The 16,250-nt window shown below is 48.3% G+C and overlaps 1 protein-coding gene across 4 annotated transcripts in view; it reads left to right on the forward strand.

Annotated features, from left to right (window-relative positions):
* The window catches only part of cenpp (centromere protein P), a 452,755-nt gene that overhangs the window by 337,162 nt on the left and 99,343 nt on the right, over positions 1-16,250 (forward strand). The window lies entirely within an intron of this gene.

Here is a 16,250-nt window from a genome sequence, read left to right on the forward strand (position 1 = left end):
ATCCCTCTCAGATGCTAACGTATTAATGACACTCTTTCCCCAAATGATTGGCACAATTTAATTTTTAAAAATCAGAATCCGTTCTGGGCGGGACTAATGGGATTGTTTCCAGCGCTCGTAGCACCAGGAACAACCCCACTATCTAACAACACTTTGTTGCTATTTCAACCCCCGGCAGTGCTCGCGCCCCTGAGGTCACACTTCAGCATAATTTCTTGCACTGAGGAGGTCTGACGGGCAGAGCCCCTCTGTGCAGGAAGAAATCGGGGCACCATTTTTAAATGGCGTCCAGATCTCTCGACCCCCTGATGCACCTCCCCCAATTTCCCAACTCAACTAAAAGAGGATCCTTGGTTCAACCGGATCCCACCTCACATGGGAAGGGTACTCCCAGGCCTAATCCCTGGCGTAGGCAAAATGCCAGCTTGGCACTGCCAGCCTCGCACCCTGGCGGTGCCAGTCACCTGGAAGATCCCCTCAAGTGCTATTCCGCCTGGTCACCGTTTGTGTGGACCAGTGCTAGACACCACACAGCTGAGGTCTCCTCGACGAGGCCGATAGATGCCAGGTGACTGTTCGATCCTGTGTAGACATAGTTAAGTGAGCTAACTCACTTAACTCTGCAAGTCTGGGTCCCGCTCATTACAGGTGAGATCCAGATCGCGACGACTCGCAAGGTCTGGTTAGATCTCACGAGGCTTAACGAATGTTGGGGATCCCAGAAAAGCCCTCTCCCGGGATCTACCGGCCGCATCCCGTCCTGATTCCGATGGGATGTGGCAGGTAAATCACGGCCGAGATATTTTGAATTCAATCCTCAGTCCAGTAATTGAGTACATAGACTGGTGCTTCAGTACACTACTAAGACTTCCCACTTTTCCTTGAATAACCTTGCATCTCTCTCTCCACATAAATTCACCACTCATATTCATAGTCACCTCTTTGACCTTTCCAACAACCATGGCCTCCCTACTCCCATGGTATCGATGCAAGACAATTGCTGACCAACGTCTTGTGTCATACACCATTTTATCCCTCCAACCCAAGTTCTTTCTGCATTTGTATCAGGAAAAACCTTTCCCCAAGTCACATATGTGCAATTTCAACATCCCCAACTTCCTCAGATTTCCATTCCATCACGATTCATCACGGCATGGTGGCACAGTGGTTAGCACTGTTGCCTCACAGCATCAAAGATCCGGATTCGATTCTGACCTTGGGTGACTGTGTGGTGTTTGCACATTCTCCCCATGTCAGCATGGGTTTCCTCCAGGTGCTCCGGTTTCCTCTCACAGTCCAAAAACTCCTGCAAATTTGGTGGAATGGCCATGCTAAATTGCCCCTTGTGTCCAAGGGTTAGGTGGGACTACAGGTATAGAGCGGGTGAGTGGTCCTTAGTGTGCCCTACCAGAGGGTCAGCCCCGCTGCAGCCCATTTACCCCTGAAACTCTTATCCATGCCTTTGTCACTTCCAGACTCTTGACGGCAGTGTTATATAACATGTGGTTGGATGGAATGTTTCATATTTTTTATCAAGTACCACAATATTTTCTTAGTCTGTGCTGAGAAAAGCTTTGTGTTTGAAGTTCTTGATTTAACCTCTGATTATGTTTGAGCTACAGTACAGAGAATTCAGGGTTGGATAATAATGCTGTGAGTAGCTGCATAAGTTTTGTTACTGAGGTGTTCATGATAATTCATCACAATTTTGACAAAGCTATGCCACCTCTTAAAACAGACTATTGTTGATTTTTGAAACTGTAAGCATTGCGACTCTGGAAAATATTTAGGATACTAAAACTGCCTGCTGCCCACTTGAGGGTTAAGGACCAGGTGAGACTTAAAAAGGGCTGGGTTAGCCAAGTGTTTCACTGCTCGAGGGGTAGCGGTGTTGGTCAGCAAAAGGGTACGCTTCTACATGGAGAAGGTGGTGGCAGATCAGGGGGTAGATATGTGATTGTGGCAGGGGCGCTGGAGGGGAGATTAGTGGCGCTATTAAGTGTATACTGTCCCAATTGGGACGATGTGGGATTTGTGAGGAAGGTGTTTGGGGCCATTCCCGATTTGGACACACATGAGCTGATGGTGGGGGGGTACTGGAACTTGGTGCAGGAGCCAAGGTTGGACAGATCAGGGCCGCGCTCGCTGGTCCCATCAGCGGGGGGGCGAAGGCGCTGGCTGGGCTAATGGTGGAAATGGGAGGGGTGGACCCTTGGAGGTTCCTGCACCCAAGGGAATGGGAGTACTTGTTTTTCTCAGCAGTCCATAAGTTATATTTGCGGATCGACTTTTTTGTGGTGGGAAAGGCTTTTCTGGCTGGAGTCAAGGGGGCGGAATGCTCTGCAATTGCAGTGTCAGATCACGCTCCACATTAGGTGGATGTGGTGCTGGAGAAGGGGGTAGCGCAGAGACCAGGGTGGAAACTGGATGTGGGGCTTTTGGGGAACCAAGTATTCTGTGAGGAAATTGAAACGGTAATTAAGGAATATGTAGGTTTCAACTGTACGGGTGAGGTGGCGAAGGCAGTCGTCTGGGAGGCTCTAAAGGCGGTGGTGAGGGGCGAGGTAATTTTGTTTAAGGTCAGGGTGGACAAAGAGGAGAGGTTGGAGCGGCAGAGGTAATAGATGAGATGTTGGAGGTAGATAGGAGGTATGCAGAAGTTGGGGACCCAGCGAACCGACTGTCCACCAGGAAGGCGGTGCACCAACTGAGACGAGCAAGGGGTGCAGTTTGTGAACATGGAGATAAGGAAATAACATGGAGTATGTTAGCAGGTCAGCTCCGGAGGGAAGCAGTGGCAAGGGAAATTCTTCAGGTGAGGGATAGGGCAGGGAAGTTGGTGGTGGCTCCGGAGCTGATTAACAAGGTTTTTGAAGAACTTCCGGGTGCGGCGATGACCAGCTAGGTTGCACGTTTCGGCAGCTCCCGGTGGAACGGACTTTTGGGCTCTTAATAGGAGCCCCAACGGCAATTTTAACGGCTAAAAGCACTGTGCGGTAAACCAGAAGGGAATCCCCCCTGGATACGGATGGAAAAAGGAGAGGAAAGTGGCCGGATTGCGGTGGATCCTTTAGAGCAGCGGCAAGGAAGGCAAGCAAAAACCAAGATGGTGTCGGAAGGTGGCAGTTTAATATGGGGCCCTGAACAACACGAGTTTTTGAAACACTGCGTGGAAGAGCTTAAAAAGGAGATGAAGAAGGAGCTGTTGGCCCCGATATTACAGGCGATTGAAGGGCTAAAAGATGAGCAAAAGACCCAGGAGCGGGAGCTTCGGGTCGTGAAGGCAAAGGCTGCCGAAAACGAGGACGATATACAGGGCCTGGTGGTGAAGACGGAGATGCACGAGGCACACCATAAACGATGTGTGGAAAGGCTGGAGGTGCTGGAGAATAATGCGAGGAGGAAGAATTTAAGGATTCTTGGTCTTCCTGGAGGTGCAGAGGGGGCGGACGTCGGGGCATATGTGAGCACGATGCTGCACTCGTTAATGGGAGCGGAGGCCCCGACGGGTCCGTTGGAGGTGGAGGGAGCATACCGAGTGATGGCGCGAGGACCGAGAGCAGGAGAAATTCCTAGAGCCATAGTGGTGAGATTCCTCCGTTTTAAGGACAGAGAGATGGTCCTCAGATGGGCAAAGAAAACTCGGAGCAGTAGGTGGGAGAACGCGGTGATCTGCGTATATCAAGACTGGAGTGCGGAGGTGGCAAGAAGGAGGGCGAGCTTTAATCGGGCCAAGGCGGTGCTTCATAAAAAGAAGATTAAATTTGGAATGCTGCAGCCGGCAAGACTGTGGGTCACATATCAAGGGAAGCACACTACTTTGAAACGGCGGATGAGGCGTGGACATTTATTGTTGAAGAGAAATTGGAATAAGCGGGTTATTAAAAAAGAACGTTTGAGACAAAGTGGTGGGGCGAATATGGGGGGCGAAGAGGGGGGATAAAGGGGGGAGAGATGATTTTTATGTTGTTAATCCTGCGACCCGGTAACTTTTCTCTCTTCCACAGGTTGTGGGGGAGGGAGGAAGGGAGGTGGAGGAGCTGGGGGCGTTGGCCATTGGGGGCGGGGCCAAAAGGGAAGCGCGGGCTTTGTTCCCGCGCTATGATAATTATGGCGGGAATAGGGAAGCAGGAAGGAGGGGGCGTCGCACGGTGCGAGCCGAGGTCACGGGGGGAAGCCAAGGTCGGCCAGAGTTTGCTGACTTCTGGGAGCAACATGGGGGGGTGTAACTACGCTAGTGGGGGATCTAGCGGCGGGGGTGGGAGGGGGGATTTACTGGGTTGCTGCTGCTGGGGAGGAGGGGGAGCTGGTATGGGGTGGGGTGGGCGGGGCGGGAGGGCACCGCCTGGGGGGGACACAGCTGCGTGGGAACCGGGTGAGGAGCTGGATAAAAGGGGATGGCTAATCGACAAGGGGGGGGTAAAGAGCCCCCCAACCCGGCTGATTACGTGGAATGTGAGAGGGCTGAACGGGCCGATAAAGAGGCACACCTTAAGAAACTTAAGGCAGATGTGGTTATGTTACAGGAGACGCATTTGAAACTGATAGACCAGGTTAGACTACGCAAAGGATGGGTGGGGCAGGTGTTTCATTCGGGGCTAGATGCGAAAAACAGGGGGGGTGGCTATACTAGTGGGGAAGCGGGTAATGTTTGAGGCAAAGACCATAGTGGCGGATAGTGGGGGCAGATACGTGATGGTGAGTGGCAAATTACAGGGGGAGGCGGTGGTCTTAGTGAACGTATATGCCCCGAACTGGGATGATGCCAACTTTATGAGGCACATGTTAGGACGTATCCCGGACCTAGAGGTGGGGAAGTTGGTAATGGGTGGAGATTTTAGCACGGTGCTGGAACCAGGGCTGGACAGATCGAGGTCCAGGACTGGAAGGAGGCCGGCAGCAGCTAAGGTGCTTAAAGACTTTATGGAGCAGATGGGAGGAGTAGACCCATGGAGATTTAGCAGACCTAGGAGTAAGGAGTTTTCGTTTTTCTCCTATGTCCACAAAGTTTATTCGCGAATAGACTTTTTTGTTTTGGGAAGGGCGTTGATCCCGAAGGTGAGGGGGACGGAGTATACGGTTTTAGCTATTTCGGATCACGCTCCACACTGGGTGGACTTGGAGATAGGGGAGGAAAAAGAACGGCGTCCACCCTGGAGAATGGACATGGGACTAATGGCGGATGAGGGGGTGTGTCTAAGGGTGAGGGGGTGTATTGAAAAGTACTTGGAACTCAATGATAATGGGGAGGTCCAGGTGGGAGTGGTCTGGGAGGCGCTGAAGGCAGTGGTTAGAGGGGAGCTTATATCAATCAGGGCACATAAAGGAAAGCAGGAGAGTAGGGAACGGGAGCGGTTGCTGCAAGAACTTCTGAGGGTGGACAGGCAATATGCGGAGGCACCGGAGGAGGGACTGTACAGGGAAAGGCAAAGGCTACACGTAGAATTTGGTTTGCTGACAACGGGTACTGCAGAGGCACAGTGGAGGAAGGCACAGGGTGTACAGTACGAATATGGGGAGAAGGCGAGCAGGTTGCTGGCCCACCAATTGAGGAAAAGGGGAGCAGCGAGGGAAATAGGGGGAGTGAGGGATGAGGAGGGAGAGATGGAGCGGGGAGCGGAGAGAGTGAATGGAGTGTTCAAGGCATTCTATGAAAGATTATATGAAGCTCAGCCCCCGGATGGGAAGGAGAGAATGATGTGTTTTCTGGACCAGCTGGAATTTCCTAAGGTGGAGGAGCAGGAGAGGGTGGGACTGGGAGCACAGATCGAAATGGAGGAAGTAGTGAAAGGAATTAGGAGCATGCAGGCGGGGAAGGCCCCGGGACCGGATGGATTCCCAGTTGAATTTTACAGGAAATATGTGGACTTGCTCGCCCCGCTACTGATGAGAACCTTTAATGAGGCGAGGGAAAGGGGACAGCTGCCCCCGACTATGTCAGAGGCAATGATTTCGCTTCTCCTAAAGAAGGAAAAAGACCCGCTGCAATGCGGGTCCTATAGGCCTATTTCCCTCCTGAACGTAGACGCTAAGATTCTGGCCAAGGTAATGGCAATGAGGATAGAGGATTGTGTCCCGGGGGTGGTCCATGAGGACCAAACTGGGTTTGTGAAGGGGAGACAGCTGAATACGAATATACGGAGGCTGCTAGGGGTAATGATGATGCCCCCACCAGAGGGGGAAGCGGAGATAGTGGTGGCGATGGATGCCGAGAAAGCATTTGATAGAGTGGAGTGGGATTATTTGTGGGAGGTGTTGAGGAGATTTGGCTTTGGAGATGGGTATATTAGATGGGTACAGCTGCTGTATAGGGCCCTGATGGCGAGCGTGGTCACGAATGGACGGGGGTCTGCGTAGTTTCCGCTCCATAGAGGGACGAGGCAGGGATGTCCTCTGTCCCCATTATTGTTTGCACTGGCGATTGAGCCCCTGGCAATAGCATTGAGGGGTTCCAGGAAGTGGAGGGGAGTACTCAGGGGAGGAGAGGAACACCGGGTATCTCTGTATGCGGACGATTTGTTGTTGTATGTGGCGGACCCGGCGGAGGGGATGCCAGAGATAATGCGGATACTTGTGGAGATTGGAGAATTTTTAGGATATAAACTGAACATGGGGAAAAGTGAGTTGTTTGTGGTGCATCCAGGGGAGCAGAGCAGAGAAATAGAGGACTTACCGCTGAGGAAGGTAACAAGGGACTTTCGCTACTTGGGGATTCAGATAGCCAAAAATTGGGGTACATTGCATAGGTTAAATTTAACGCGGTTGATGGAACAGATGGAGGAGGACTTCAAGAGATGGGACATGGTATCCCTGTCACTGGCAGGGAGGGTGCAGGCGGTTAAAATGGTGGTCCTCCGGAGATTCCGCTTTGTGTTTCAGTGCCTCCCGGTGGTGATCACGAAGGCTTTTTTCAAAAGGATTGAGAAGAGTATCATGAGTTTTGTGTGGGCCGGGAAGACCCCGAGAGTGAGGAAGGGATTTTTGCAGCGTAGTAGGGATAGGGGGGGGCTGGCACTACCGAGCCTAAGTGAGTACTACTGGGCCGCCGATATCTCAATGGTATGTAAGTGGATGGGAGAAGAGGAGGGAGCGGCGTGGAAGAGATTGGAGAGGGCGCCCTGCAGGGGGACTAGCCTACAAGCTATGGTGACGGCGCCGTTGCCGTTCTCACCGAAGAAATACACCACAAGCCCCGTGGTGGTGGCTACTCTGAAAATTTGGGGGCAGTGGAGACGGCAGAGGGGAAAGACGGGAGCCTCGGTGTGGTCCCCGATAAGAAATAACCATAGGTTTGCTCCGGGGAGAATGGATGGGGGATTTGGAACATGGCAAAGAGCAGGAGTAACACAATTGAGAGATCTGTTTGTAGATGGGACGTTTGCAAGTCTGGGAGCGCTGACCGAAAAATATGGGTTGCCCCAAGGGAATGCATTCCGGTATATGCAATTGAGGGCTTTTGCGAGGCAACAGGTGAGGGAATTCCCGCAGCTCCCGACGCAGGAGGTGCAGGACAGAGTGATCTCAAAGACATGGGTGGGGGACGGTAAGGTATCAGACATATATAGGGAAATGAGGGACGAGGGGGAGATTATGGTAGATGAGCTGAAAGGGAAATGGGAAGAAGAGCTGGGGGAGGAGATTGAGGAGGGGCTGTGGGCTGAAGCCCTAAGTAGGGTAAACTCATCGTCCTCGTGTGCCAGGCTAAGCCTGATACAATTTAAGGTGTTACACAGGGCGCATATGACTGGAGCACGGCTCAGTAAATTTTTTGGTGTAGAGGATAGGTGTGCGAGATGCTCGAGAAGCCCAGCGAATCACACCCACATGTTCTGCTCATGTCCGGCACTACAGGGGTTTTGGGTGTGGGCGACAAAGGTGCTTTCGAAGGTGGTGGGGGTCCGGGTCGAACCAAGCTGGGGGTTGGCCATATTCGGGGTTGCAGAAGAGCCGGGAGTGCAGGAGGCGAAAGAGGCTTATGTTTTGGCCTTTGCGTCCCTAGTAGCCCGGCGCAGGATACTGTTGATGTGGAAGGAAGCCAAGCCCCCGGGTGTGGAGACCTGAATAAATGACATGGCAGGGTTTATAAAGCTGGAACGGATTAAGTTAGTCCTAAGGGGATCGGCTCAAGGGTTCACCAGGCGGTGGCAACCGTTCGTCGAATACCTCACAGAAAGATAGAGGGAATGGAAAAGAAGAAGACAGCAGCAGCAACCCAGGGGGGGTGGGGGGGAGGAACCAGAAGGGCTCTCAGGGATGTTAGTGTATAAGTATAATATGTATAGGTTGTTGTTATAGGTAATTGTATACTGGACTGCTGAATTGTATTTTTGGAGAGTATTTATTTGGGACAAGGCAGTTGCCATTTAGTTTTGTTTTTTAATTTTGATGTTGTTTATATATTATTTATTTCTTGTTTAAAAAACTGGCCATTGTTATTTATATTGTTATATTACTGTGTAAAAGATACACAATGTACTGTTATGGTTGGCCAAAAATTTTGAATAAAATATATTTTTTTAAAAAACAAGGTTTTTGAGGAGTTTTATGAGAGGTTGTACAGGTCAGAGCCACCCGGGGGAGACCGTGAGATGCAGGAATTTCTAGATGGGTTGGAGTACCTGAGGCTAGGGGAGGGGGACAGAGCTACATTAGAAGGAGCAATAGTGGAGCAGGAGATAAAGGATGCGATTGGGAGGATGCAGTCGGGGAAGGTGGCGGGGCTGGATGGGTTTCCGGTGGAATATTATAAAAAATTCAAGGATAAGTTGGCACCCCTGATGGTGGGGGTGTTTGAAGAGGCGATAGGGAAGGGAGTGCTGCCACAAACACTGGGACAGGCATCGATTTCCCTGTTGCTAAAAAAAGATAAGGATCTGACGGAGTGTTGGTCGTATAGACCCATATCACTTCTGAATGTGGACGCACAAGTATTGGCGAAGGTACTGGCAGTAGGTTGGAGGAGTGCCTCCCGAAGGTGATAGGAGAGGATCAGACGGGGTTCGTGAAAGGAAGGCAGCTGTTTTCGAACATTAGGATGGTTTTGAACGTTGTTATGGCACCGGCGGAAGGGAAGGAAACAGATGTGGTTGTGGCATTGGATGCCGCGAAGGCATTTGATCGGGTAGAATGGGGGTACCTGATGGCAGTGCTGGAGCGGTTTGGGGTTGGACCAAGATTTGTGAACTGGGTAAAGCTATTATATAAGGAGCCGTAGGTGAGTGACCGCACAAACAATATCAGTTTGAGATCCTTTTCTCTCCACCGTGGATGAGACAGGGATGTCCATGTCCCCCCTTGCTGTTTGCATTTGCAATTGAGCCGTTGGCCATCACATTAAGAAGTTCGGGAGCATGGAAAGGAATAGTGCGGGGTGGGATAGAGCATAGGGTGTCCTTATATGCCGACGACTTGCTGCTGTATGTGTCTGAACCAAGTGCGTCGATAGGAGCAATATTGGAGCTACTGCGAGTATTTGGGTCTTTCTCGGGGTACAAGCTGAACCTGGACAAGAGTGAATATTTTGTGGTGTCTCGGCCGGGGGTGGGGGCAGGGGTGGGGGGGCTGCCATTCCGTAGGACAGGGACTCATTTTGGTATCTGGGGGTGCAGGTTGCCCGGGAGTGGGGGAGGCTTCGCAGGTACAACATCACTAGTTTGGTGGGGGGAGTAAAAGCCTATCTGGCAAAGTGGGATGGTCTCCCTCTGTCACTGGCTGGTCGGGTACAGGCGGTTAAAATGAATGTGTTGCCGCGATTTCTGTTTATTTTTCGATGCCTACCGATTTTCCTGCCAAATGCTTTTTTCAGGGAGATTGAGGGAAGGATTACCTCCTTCATATGGGGAGGAAAGGCGCTGCTACAGAGGGGAAGGCAGGCACGGGGTTTGGGTCTCCCGAACCTGATGTACTACTACTGGGCGGCGAATGTGGAGAAGGTGCGGAGCTGGGTCAGAGGGGTTGATTCCCAGTGGGTCAGAATGGAGGAGAGTTTGTGCAGGGGGTCGGGGCAGAAAGCACTAGCAACAGCGCCGCTCCCGATAGCTCCGGGGAAATACTGTTGTGGAAAACTCACCACTATTCTTAGAAGTCCCCCTATACCAAAAAGGGCCGACATTCTAAATTGTGAACAGGGATTCTCACTCCCTGACTCCGATACAGGCTTCAGTGGGTGCTATTCAGGTCAAACTATGTTTTCAAGTTATCCCCCGGTATAACCCATACCTTCACCGAAGATTTCATCTACTTACCACTTAGTAGCATCGATCCTGGGTCCCGCATTGCTAAGTAAGTAAAGTAGACTTTGGAATAACCACTATTTCAGGTTAAATTAAGTTATTTTATTATTATATTTTTTCTTTTAAAAGCTGCAATTACTTTCTTTACAGAAAGGAAAAAGATCTTGCTTCTGGATCCTTCTGGTTGGTTGAAGGGACCTTCAGGCCCAAATTGACAATCAATCTTTTAAAAATCTGGTCTTCTTTAGATATATTCGCTGATGAGCTCGGTTGCTGTGTCCTATCTTTCCCATGTACCAAGCTGTGAGAGCTGGCTCTGCTGGCTGTCTCTGAGCTGACTCTGCCTACTCTTTAAATTCTAGTCTTCCTTAGATGTATTAGCTGTTTTAGCTCGGCTGCTATGCCCTGTCCCTTTCCCATGTCCGAGCTGACTGTAATCTGACTCTGAGCTGCTTGGTCCTTCTCTGCTTCTCCCTGAGTTCTGGTTCTGCCTGCTGTCCCCTTTCTTCGGGTTTATATATTTTTTGAACAGTTATTACATTTTTATGACTTTATTGTAAAGTAACTTTACAATAAAGTTACTGATGATGATCAGTCTATGATGGTCTATGATGGTCTATGATGATCTATGATAACTCTTATTTCACCTTGATTGTAAAAAGTATCTTTGATCTAAACATTCTAATCCAACTAAGTATTCATTTTGACATAACCTCATCTCATAGATCTGATTACATTGTGTCCTTTGTGATATTCAAAGTTCCTTTATGATATTCAAAAATAGTTTGGTTTCAAGAGGTGTGAATTTTGGTTTGGTTCCTGTCATTTCTATAGTTTTATTTTCCAATTGTGTCCTCAGCTCATAATTTTGACTTTGATTTTGGCTTTGAATTATGCTTCTCGTAGACTAATAGTCTCCAGTTTTCTTTAATTTACCTGGTATTAGCAAAGTTTCACACCTAGAATTGTCACCAAATTCAACTGAACCTCATCCTTTCCTTTCCAGCTGCTTGCTAAGATAGTTAATTTCAACGAAGGTGTGAAACATTGCTTTTAGCTGTATCCTAAAAATCCACTTGGTTATAACTTCAAAGGTGTACATTTATCACCTAGCTCAACTGAAACTATCATCCCTGCTTTTCCAGATGCTTACTAAGATAGTTACTTTCAATGAAGGTGTGAGCCATTGTTTTTGGCTTCATTCAAAATCCTGTGTGTTTGCTAAGCCTGCTTGACCAAGGATATCTGCATTTTACAATCCTGCTCTTTGCAGCTGCTTTTAACCCTTTGTGGGATCTTACCTGTGTCCTCCCATGTTTCTCTCAGACCAGATATTGCCAGACTTCCATGCTTCAAATGACACATTTTTCCATATTTTCAATAACACCCTGTCTTGACATTTGAAACATGACTATATCTTTTGGTCAATTATCCCCCCATCTAATTGTACTGACTAACATTTATCCCCGATCTTTCTCATTTGTATGTATATTTTGCGATTTTAAATTGTGCACCAAAATCAATTCGTAAATGGATCCATATCACAGACCAGTGTCTTTTTCCGTTCTTTCCTCAAGTCCAATTACCGTGAATCATAGCCGCAGCCGCTCAGGAAGGTAACCCAATAGCTATATCCGTGTGTTCCACTACCTCCAAAGCATTTTACTTCCTTGGGGTAGCAGTACCATAGAAGCTTCCTCATGTCCCTTAGAAACAGCACACAACTCAGTCCATCAGTAACCAAAAAGGTCTTTTGTCCATCACTGGCTGTTAAGTGTCCCATTTTTCTGTCCGTTTCTCATCGGAATGGTAAATTATGATATCATGTACCACCCACTGATTCCCTTGCTTCATTAATTTAAAAGGTTCAATCGATCCTGCTTCTATCCCTGACTTCCCCACATTAATGTCTAACATTGTCCTGAACCATGGGCGGGATTCTCCGACCCCCCGCCGGGTTGGAGAATCGCCAGGGGCTGGCGTGACTCCCGCCCCCGACGGTTGCCGAAGGTGTGAAACATTGCTTTTAGCTGTATGCTGAAAATCCACTTGGTTATAACTTCAAAGGTGTACATTTATCACCTAGCTCAACTGAAACTATCATCCCTGCTTTTCCAGATGCTTACTAAGATAGTTACTTTCATGAAGGTGTGAGCCATTGTTTTTGGCTTCATTCAAAATCCTGTGAGTTTGCTAAGCCTGCTTGACCAGGGTATCTGCATTTTACAATCCTGCTCTTTGCAGCTGCTGTTAACCCTGTGTGGGATATTTCCCTGTATTCTCTCATGTTTCTCTCAGACCAGATATTGCCAGACGTCCATGCTTCAAATGACACATCTTCCCATGTTTTCAATAACAATACTCAGGGGGTCCGGTTATAATAGCTTCATTGAAAATCTGGAGGCAGTTTCGTCAACACTTCGGGTTGGGGGCAGGGTCAAGGGAAATGCCGATTCAGTGGAAGCACCGATTTGAGCCAGGGAGGTGGGATGGAAGTGTTAGGAAATGGGAAGAGAAGGAATTAAGACGTGAAAAGATTTGTTTCGTCGGAGTCGGTTTGCAGGATTGAGGGAGCTGGAAGCGAAGTATGGGCTGGAGCAGGGAGAAGTGTTTAGATACATGCAGGTTCGGGATTTTGCCAGGAAGGAGATACAGAGCTTCCCGGAGGAACTGGCCTCCACATTGCTGGAGGAGGTGCTGACGACAAGGGGACTGGAGAAGGGGGCAGTGTCAGCGGTGTACGGAGATATTCTGGAAGAGGATAAGGCACCACTGGAAGGGATCAAAGCAAAGTGGGAGGAAGAGCTGGGAGAGGTTATAGAGGAGGGGATCTGGTGTGAGGTGCTCTGGTGTGAGGTGCTCCGGAGAGTGAATGCCTCCACCTCATGTGCGAGGTTGGGGCTGATACAGCTGAAGGTGGTATATAGAGTGCACCTCACGAGGGCGAGGATGAGCCGATTTTTTGAAGGAGTAGAAGATGTGTGTGAGCGTTGCGGGGGGGGGGGGGCGCTAATCACGTTCATATGTTTTGGCCCTGTCCAAAGTTAGGTGAGTACTGGAAGGAGGTTTTTAGGGTCATTTCCAAGATGGTGCACGTGAAACTGGACCCGGGTCCCCGGGAGGCCATATTCGGGGTGTTGGACCAGCCAGGGTTGGAAACGGATGCGGAGGCAGATATCATAGCCTTCGCCTCGTTGATCGCCCAAAGCCGGATCCTGCTGGGATGGAGAGCAGCCTCCCCATCCTGTGCCCTGGCATGGCGGGGGGACCTGTTGGAATACTTGACCCTTGAGGAGGTTAAGTTTGAACAGAGGGGAAGCTCGGAGGGGTTCTACAAGTCATGGGGACTATTTGTTATGCACTTTCAAGAGCTGGATAACATCAATATTAGTTGGGGGGGGATGGGTGGGAGGGTTGGGGGGCTGTGTATATTAAGGATGACTATGGGTAATCCCTGATTCCTTTTTGTTATTTGTTTATATAAACATGCGGGCTGATGTTTGGGGGTTGGTGGGAGGATGGGATCGTTGACCGTTGTTATTGTTATGGGGATTGACATATCTGTTGCTGATTATCGTTTATTGTTGGTGGGTGTAAATTCGGGAGAAATGTGAAAAAGAATAAAAATATATATTTTTTTTTAAACTGCCTGCTGCCAACAGACAGAAGTATTGAAAAGTTCTTTTGATAATTTCACAGGAATTGTAGTGTGTGTCAATTAATGCGTTTAGTTCATTGCTGATTCAGCGGTAGGAACAGAACAATTATGACAGTTATAATATTGAAAAGTGGAAATTTTATTATTTCATGGGACATGCATGTCGCTGGCTAGGCCAGCATTTTTATTGCCTTTGAGAAGGTGGTGGTGGGGCAGTTCCAGGATTTTAACCTAGTGATAGTGAAGGAACAATTACATTGTTCCAAGTCAGGATGGGGTGTGGTGTGGGAGGGGAACTCTCTGTTAGTGGTATTCTTATGCATTTGCTGCCCTTATCATTCTAGGTGGTAGAGGTCATGGGTTTCAAAGGTGCTAATAAAAGAGTCTTGGTGAGTTGCTGCAGTGCATCTTGTCGAGAGTATACACTGCTGCCACAGTGGATTGGTGGTGGAGAGAGTGGTGTTGAAGGTGGTGGATGGAGTGCTAATCAAGTGGGCTGCTTTGTCCTTCATAATGTCAAGTTTCTTGAGCGTTGTTGGAGCTACACTCATCCAGTCAAGTGTCAAGTATTCCATCACACTCCTGACTTCTGCACTGTTGATGGTGGATATGCTTTGGGGAGTCAGGAAGTGAGTTACTCTGCAGAATTGCCAGCCTCTGACCAGCTCTTGCAGCGCAGTATTTATACAGCTAGTCGAGTTCACCTTCTGGTTAATGGTAACCTCCCCAGGATGTTGGAAGTGGGGGATTCAGCAATGATAATGTCATTGACTGTCAAGGTCTGATTCTCCTCTTGGATGGTAATTGTCTGGCACTTGAATGGTGAGAATGTTAATTGCCCCTTAACAACCCAAGCCTGAATGTTGCTCAGGTGATGCTGCAATTGAATATTGGCTGCTTCAGTATCTGATGAGTCAATGGTGCTGAAGCTTGTGCAGTCATCAGTGAACATTTCTGCTTCTTCACTTATGATTGAGGGGATGTCATTGATGAAGCAGCTGAAGGTGGTTATGCCCAGGAAACCACACTGAGGAACTCCTGCAGTGATGCCCTGGGACTGAAATGATTAAATTACAAGAACCACAACCAACTTCCTTTGTAAGAAGTCTTACAACACCAGGTTAAAGTCCAACAGGTTTGTTTCGATGTCACTAGCTTTCGGAGCGCTGCTCCTTCCTCAGGTGAATGAAGAGGTATGCTCCAGAAACTTCCTTTGTGCTAGGTGTTACTCCAACCAGTGGATAACTTTATCCCGATTCCCTTTGACTCCAGTTTTGCAAGGGCTTCTTGATGCCATACTTGGCCAACTGTTGCCTTGGTATCAAATGCAGTCACTCTATCCTCACCTGTGGAGTTCAGCTCTTTATCCATGTTCGATTAAGACTTTAATGAGGTCAGGAGCTGAGAGGTAATGGCAGAAGACAAACTGAGCATCAGTGAGCAGTAAATGTCACTTGATAGTATTGTTGACAACACCTTGCTTTGACCAAGAGTAGGCTGAAGGTGTGCTAATTACCTAGGTTGGACTTGTCCATTTTTTGTGGACACAACATACCTGGACAATGTTTTGTGAGAAATGAACATTCTGTGTTGTTTTTGTGTTGCTTTTACATGTATATACTCTGGTTCACAATTAAGATGTCAACAATGTGAGCAGTGTTTCTCACAATTCCACATTGCAGGGTAAATACCAGTGTTGTAGCTGTATTGGAACAACTTGACTAAGGGCACAGCCAGTTCTGGAGCATAAGTACTATTACTTGAATGTTGTCAGGAACCACAGCACTTGTAGTAGCCTGCGTCTTCAGCCGTTTCTTGCTTTCAACCCGTGACCTCAGAGCATTAGATTGGGTCTCTGAATTACTAACCGGGTGATATTACCACTACATCACTGTCTTGCCCATTATTTTATTTGGAAGGAGTATACTTGTCGGAAATTATGCACAAAGCTTCTTTATATTTTCAAGAATATAAAAAATCTATTGTAACTGCTTATTCGTATGTAGATTATGAACCTGATTTATTTCATTGCTTTATACTTTATGCAGCTTAGATTTTCGTATAAGCAAAACAAAATGCTGGAAATACTCGGCATAGCAGATGGCATTTGTGGAGAAAAAGTGAGCTAATATTTCAGGTCAACAATGACCCTTCTGATGAAGATGCTGCCTGACCTGTTGACACTTTTCAGCATTTTCCATTTTTATTTCAGATTTCCAGCTTCTGAGGTATTTTTGTTTTGTCTTTGTTTTGATTTATTAATTCATGGAATGTGGAGAAGGCCACGAGTTACTGCCCTTAAGAATGAGGCAGTGAGCCACCCTCTTGACCTCTGCCATTTGTGCAGTGAAGATTATCCC

The sequence above is a fragment of the Scyliorhinus torazame genome, chromosome 13 (genome assembly GCF_047496885.1).
Source record: "Scyliorhinus torazame isolate Kashiwa2021f chromosome 13, sScyTor2.1, whole genome shotgun sequence".
NCBI lineage: Eukaryota > Metazoa > Chordata > Chondrichthyes > Carcharhiniformes > Scyliorhinidae > Scyliorhinus > Scyliorhinus torazame.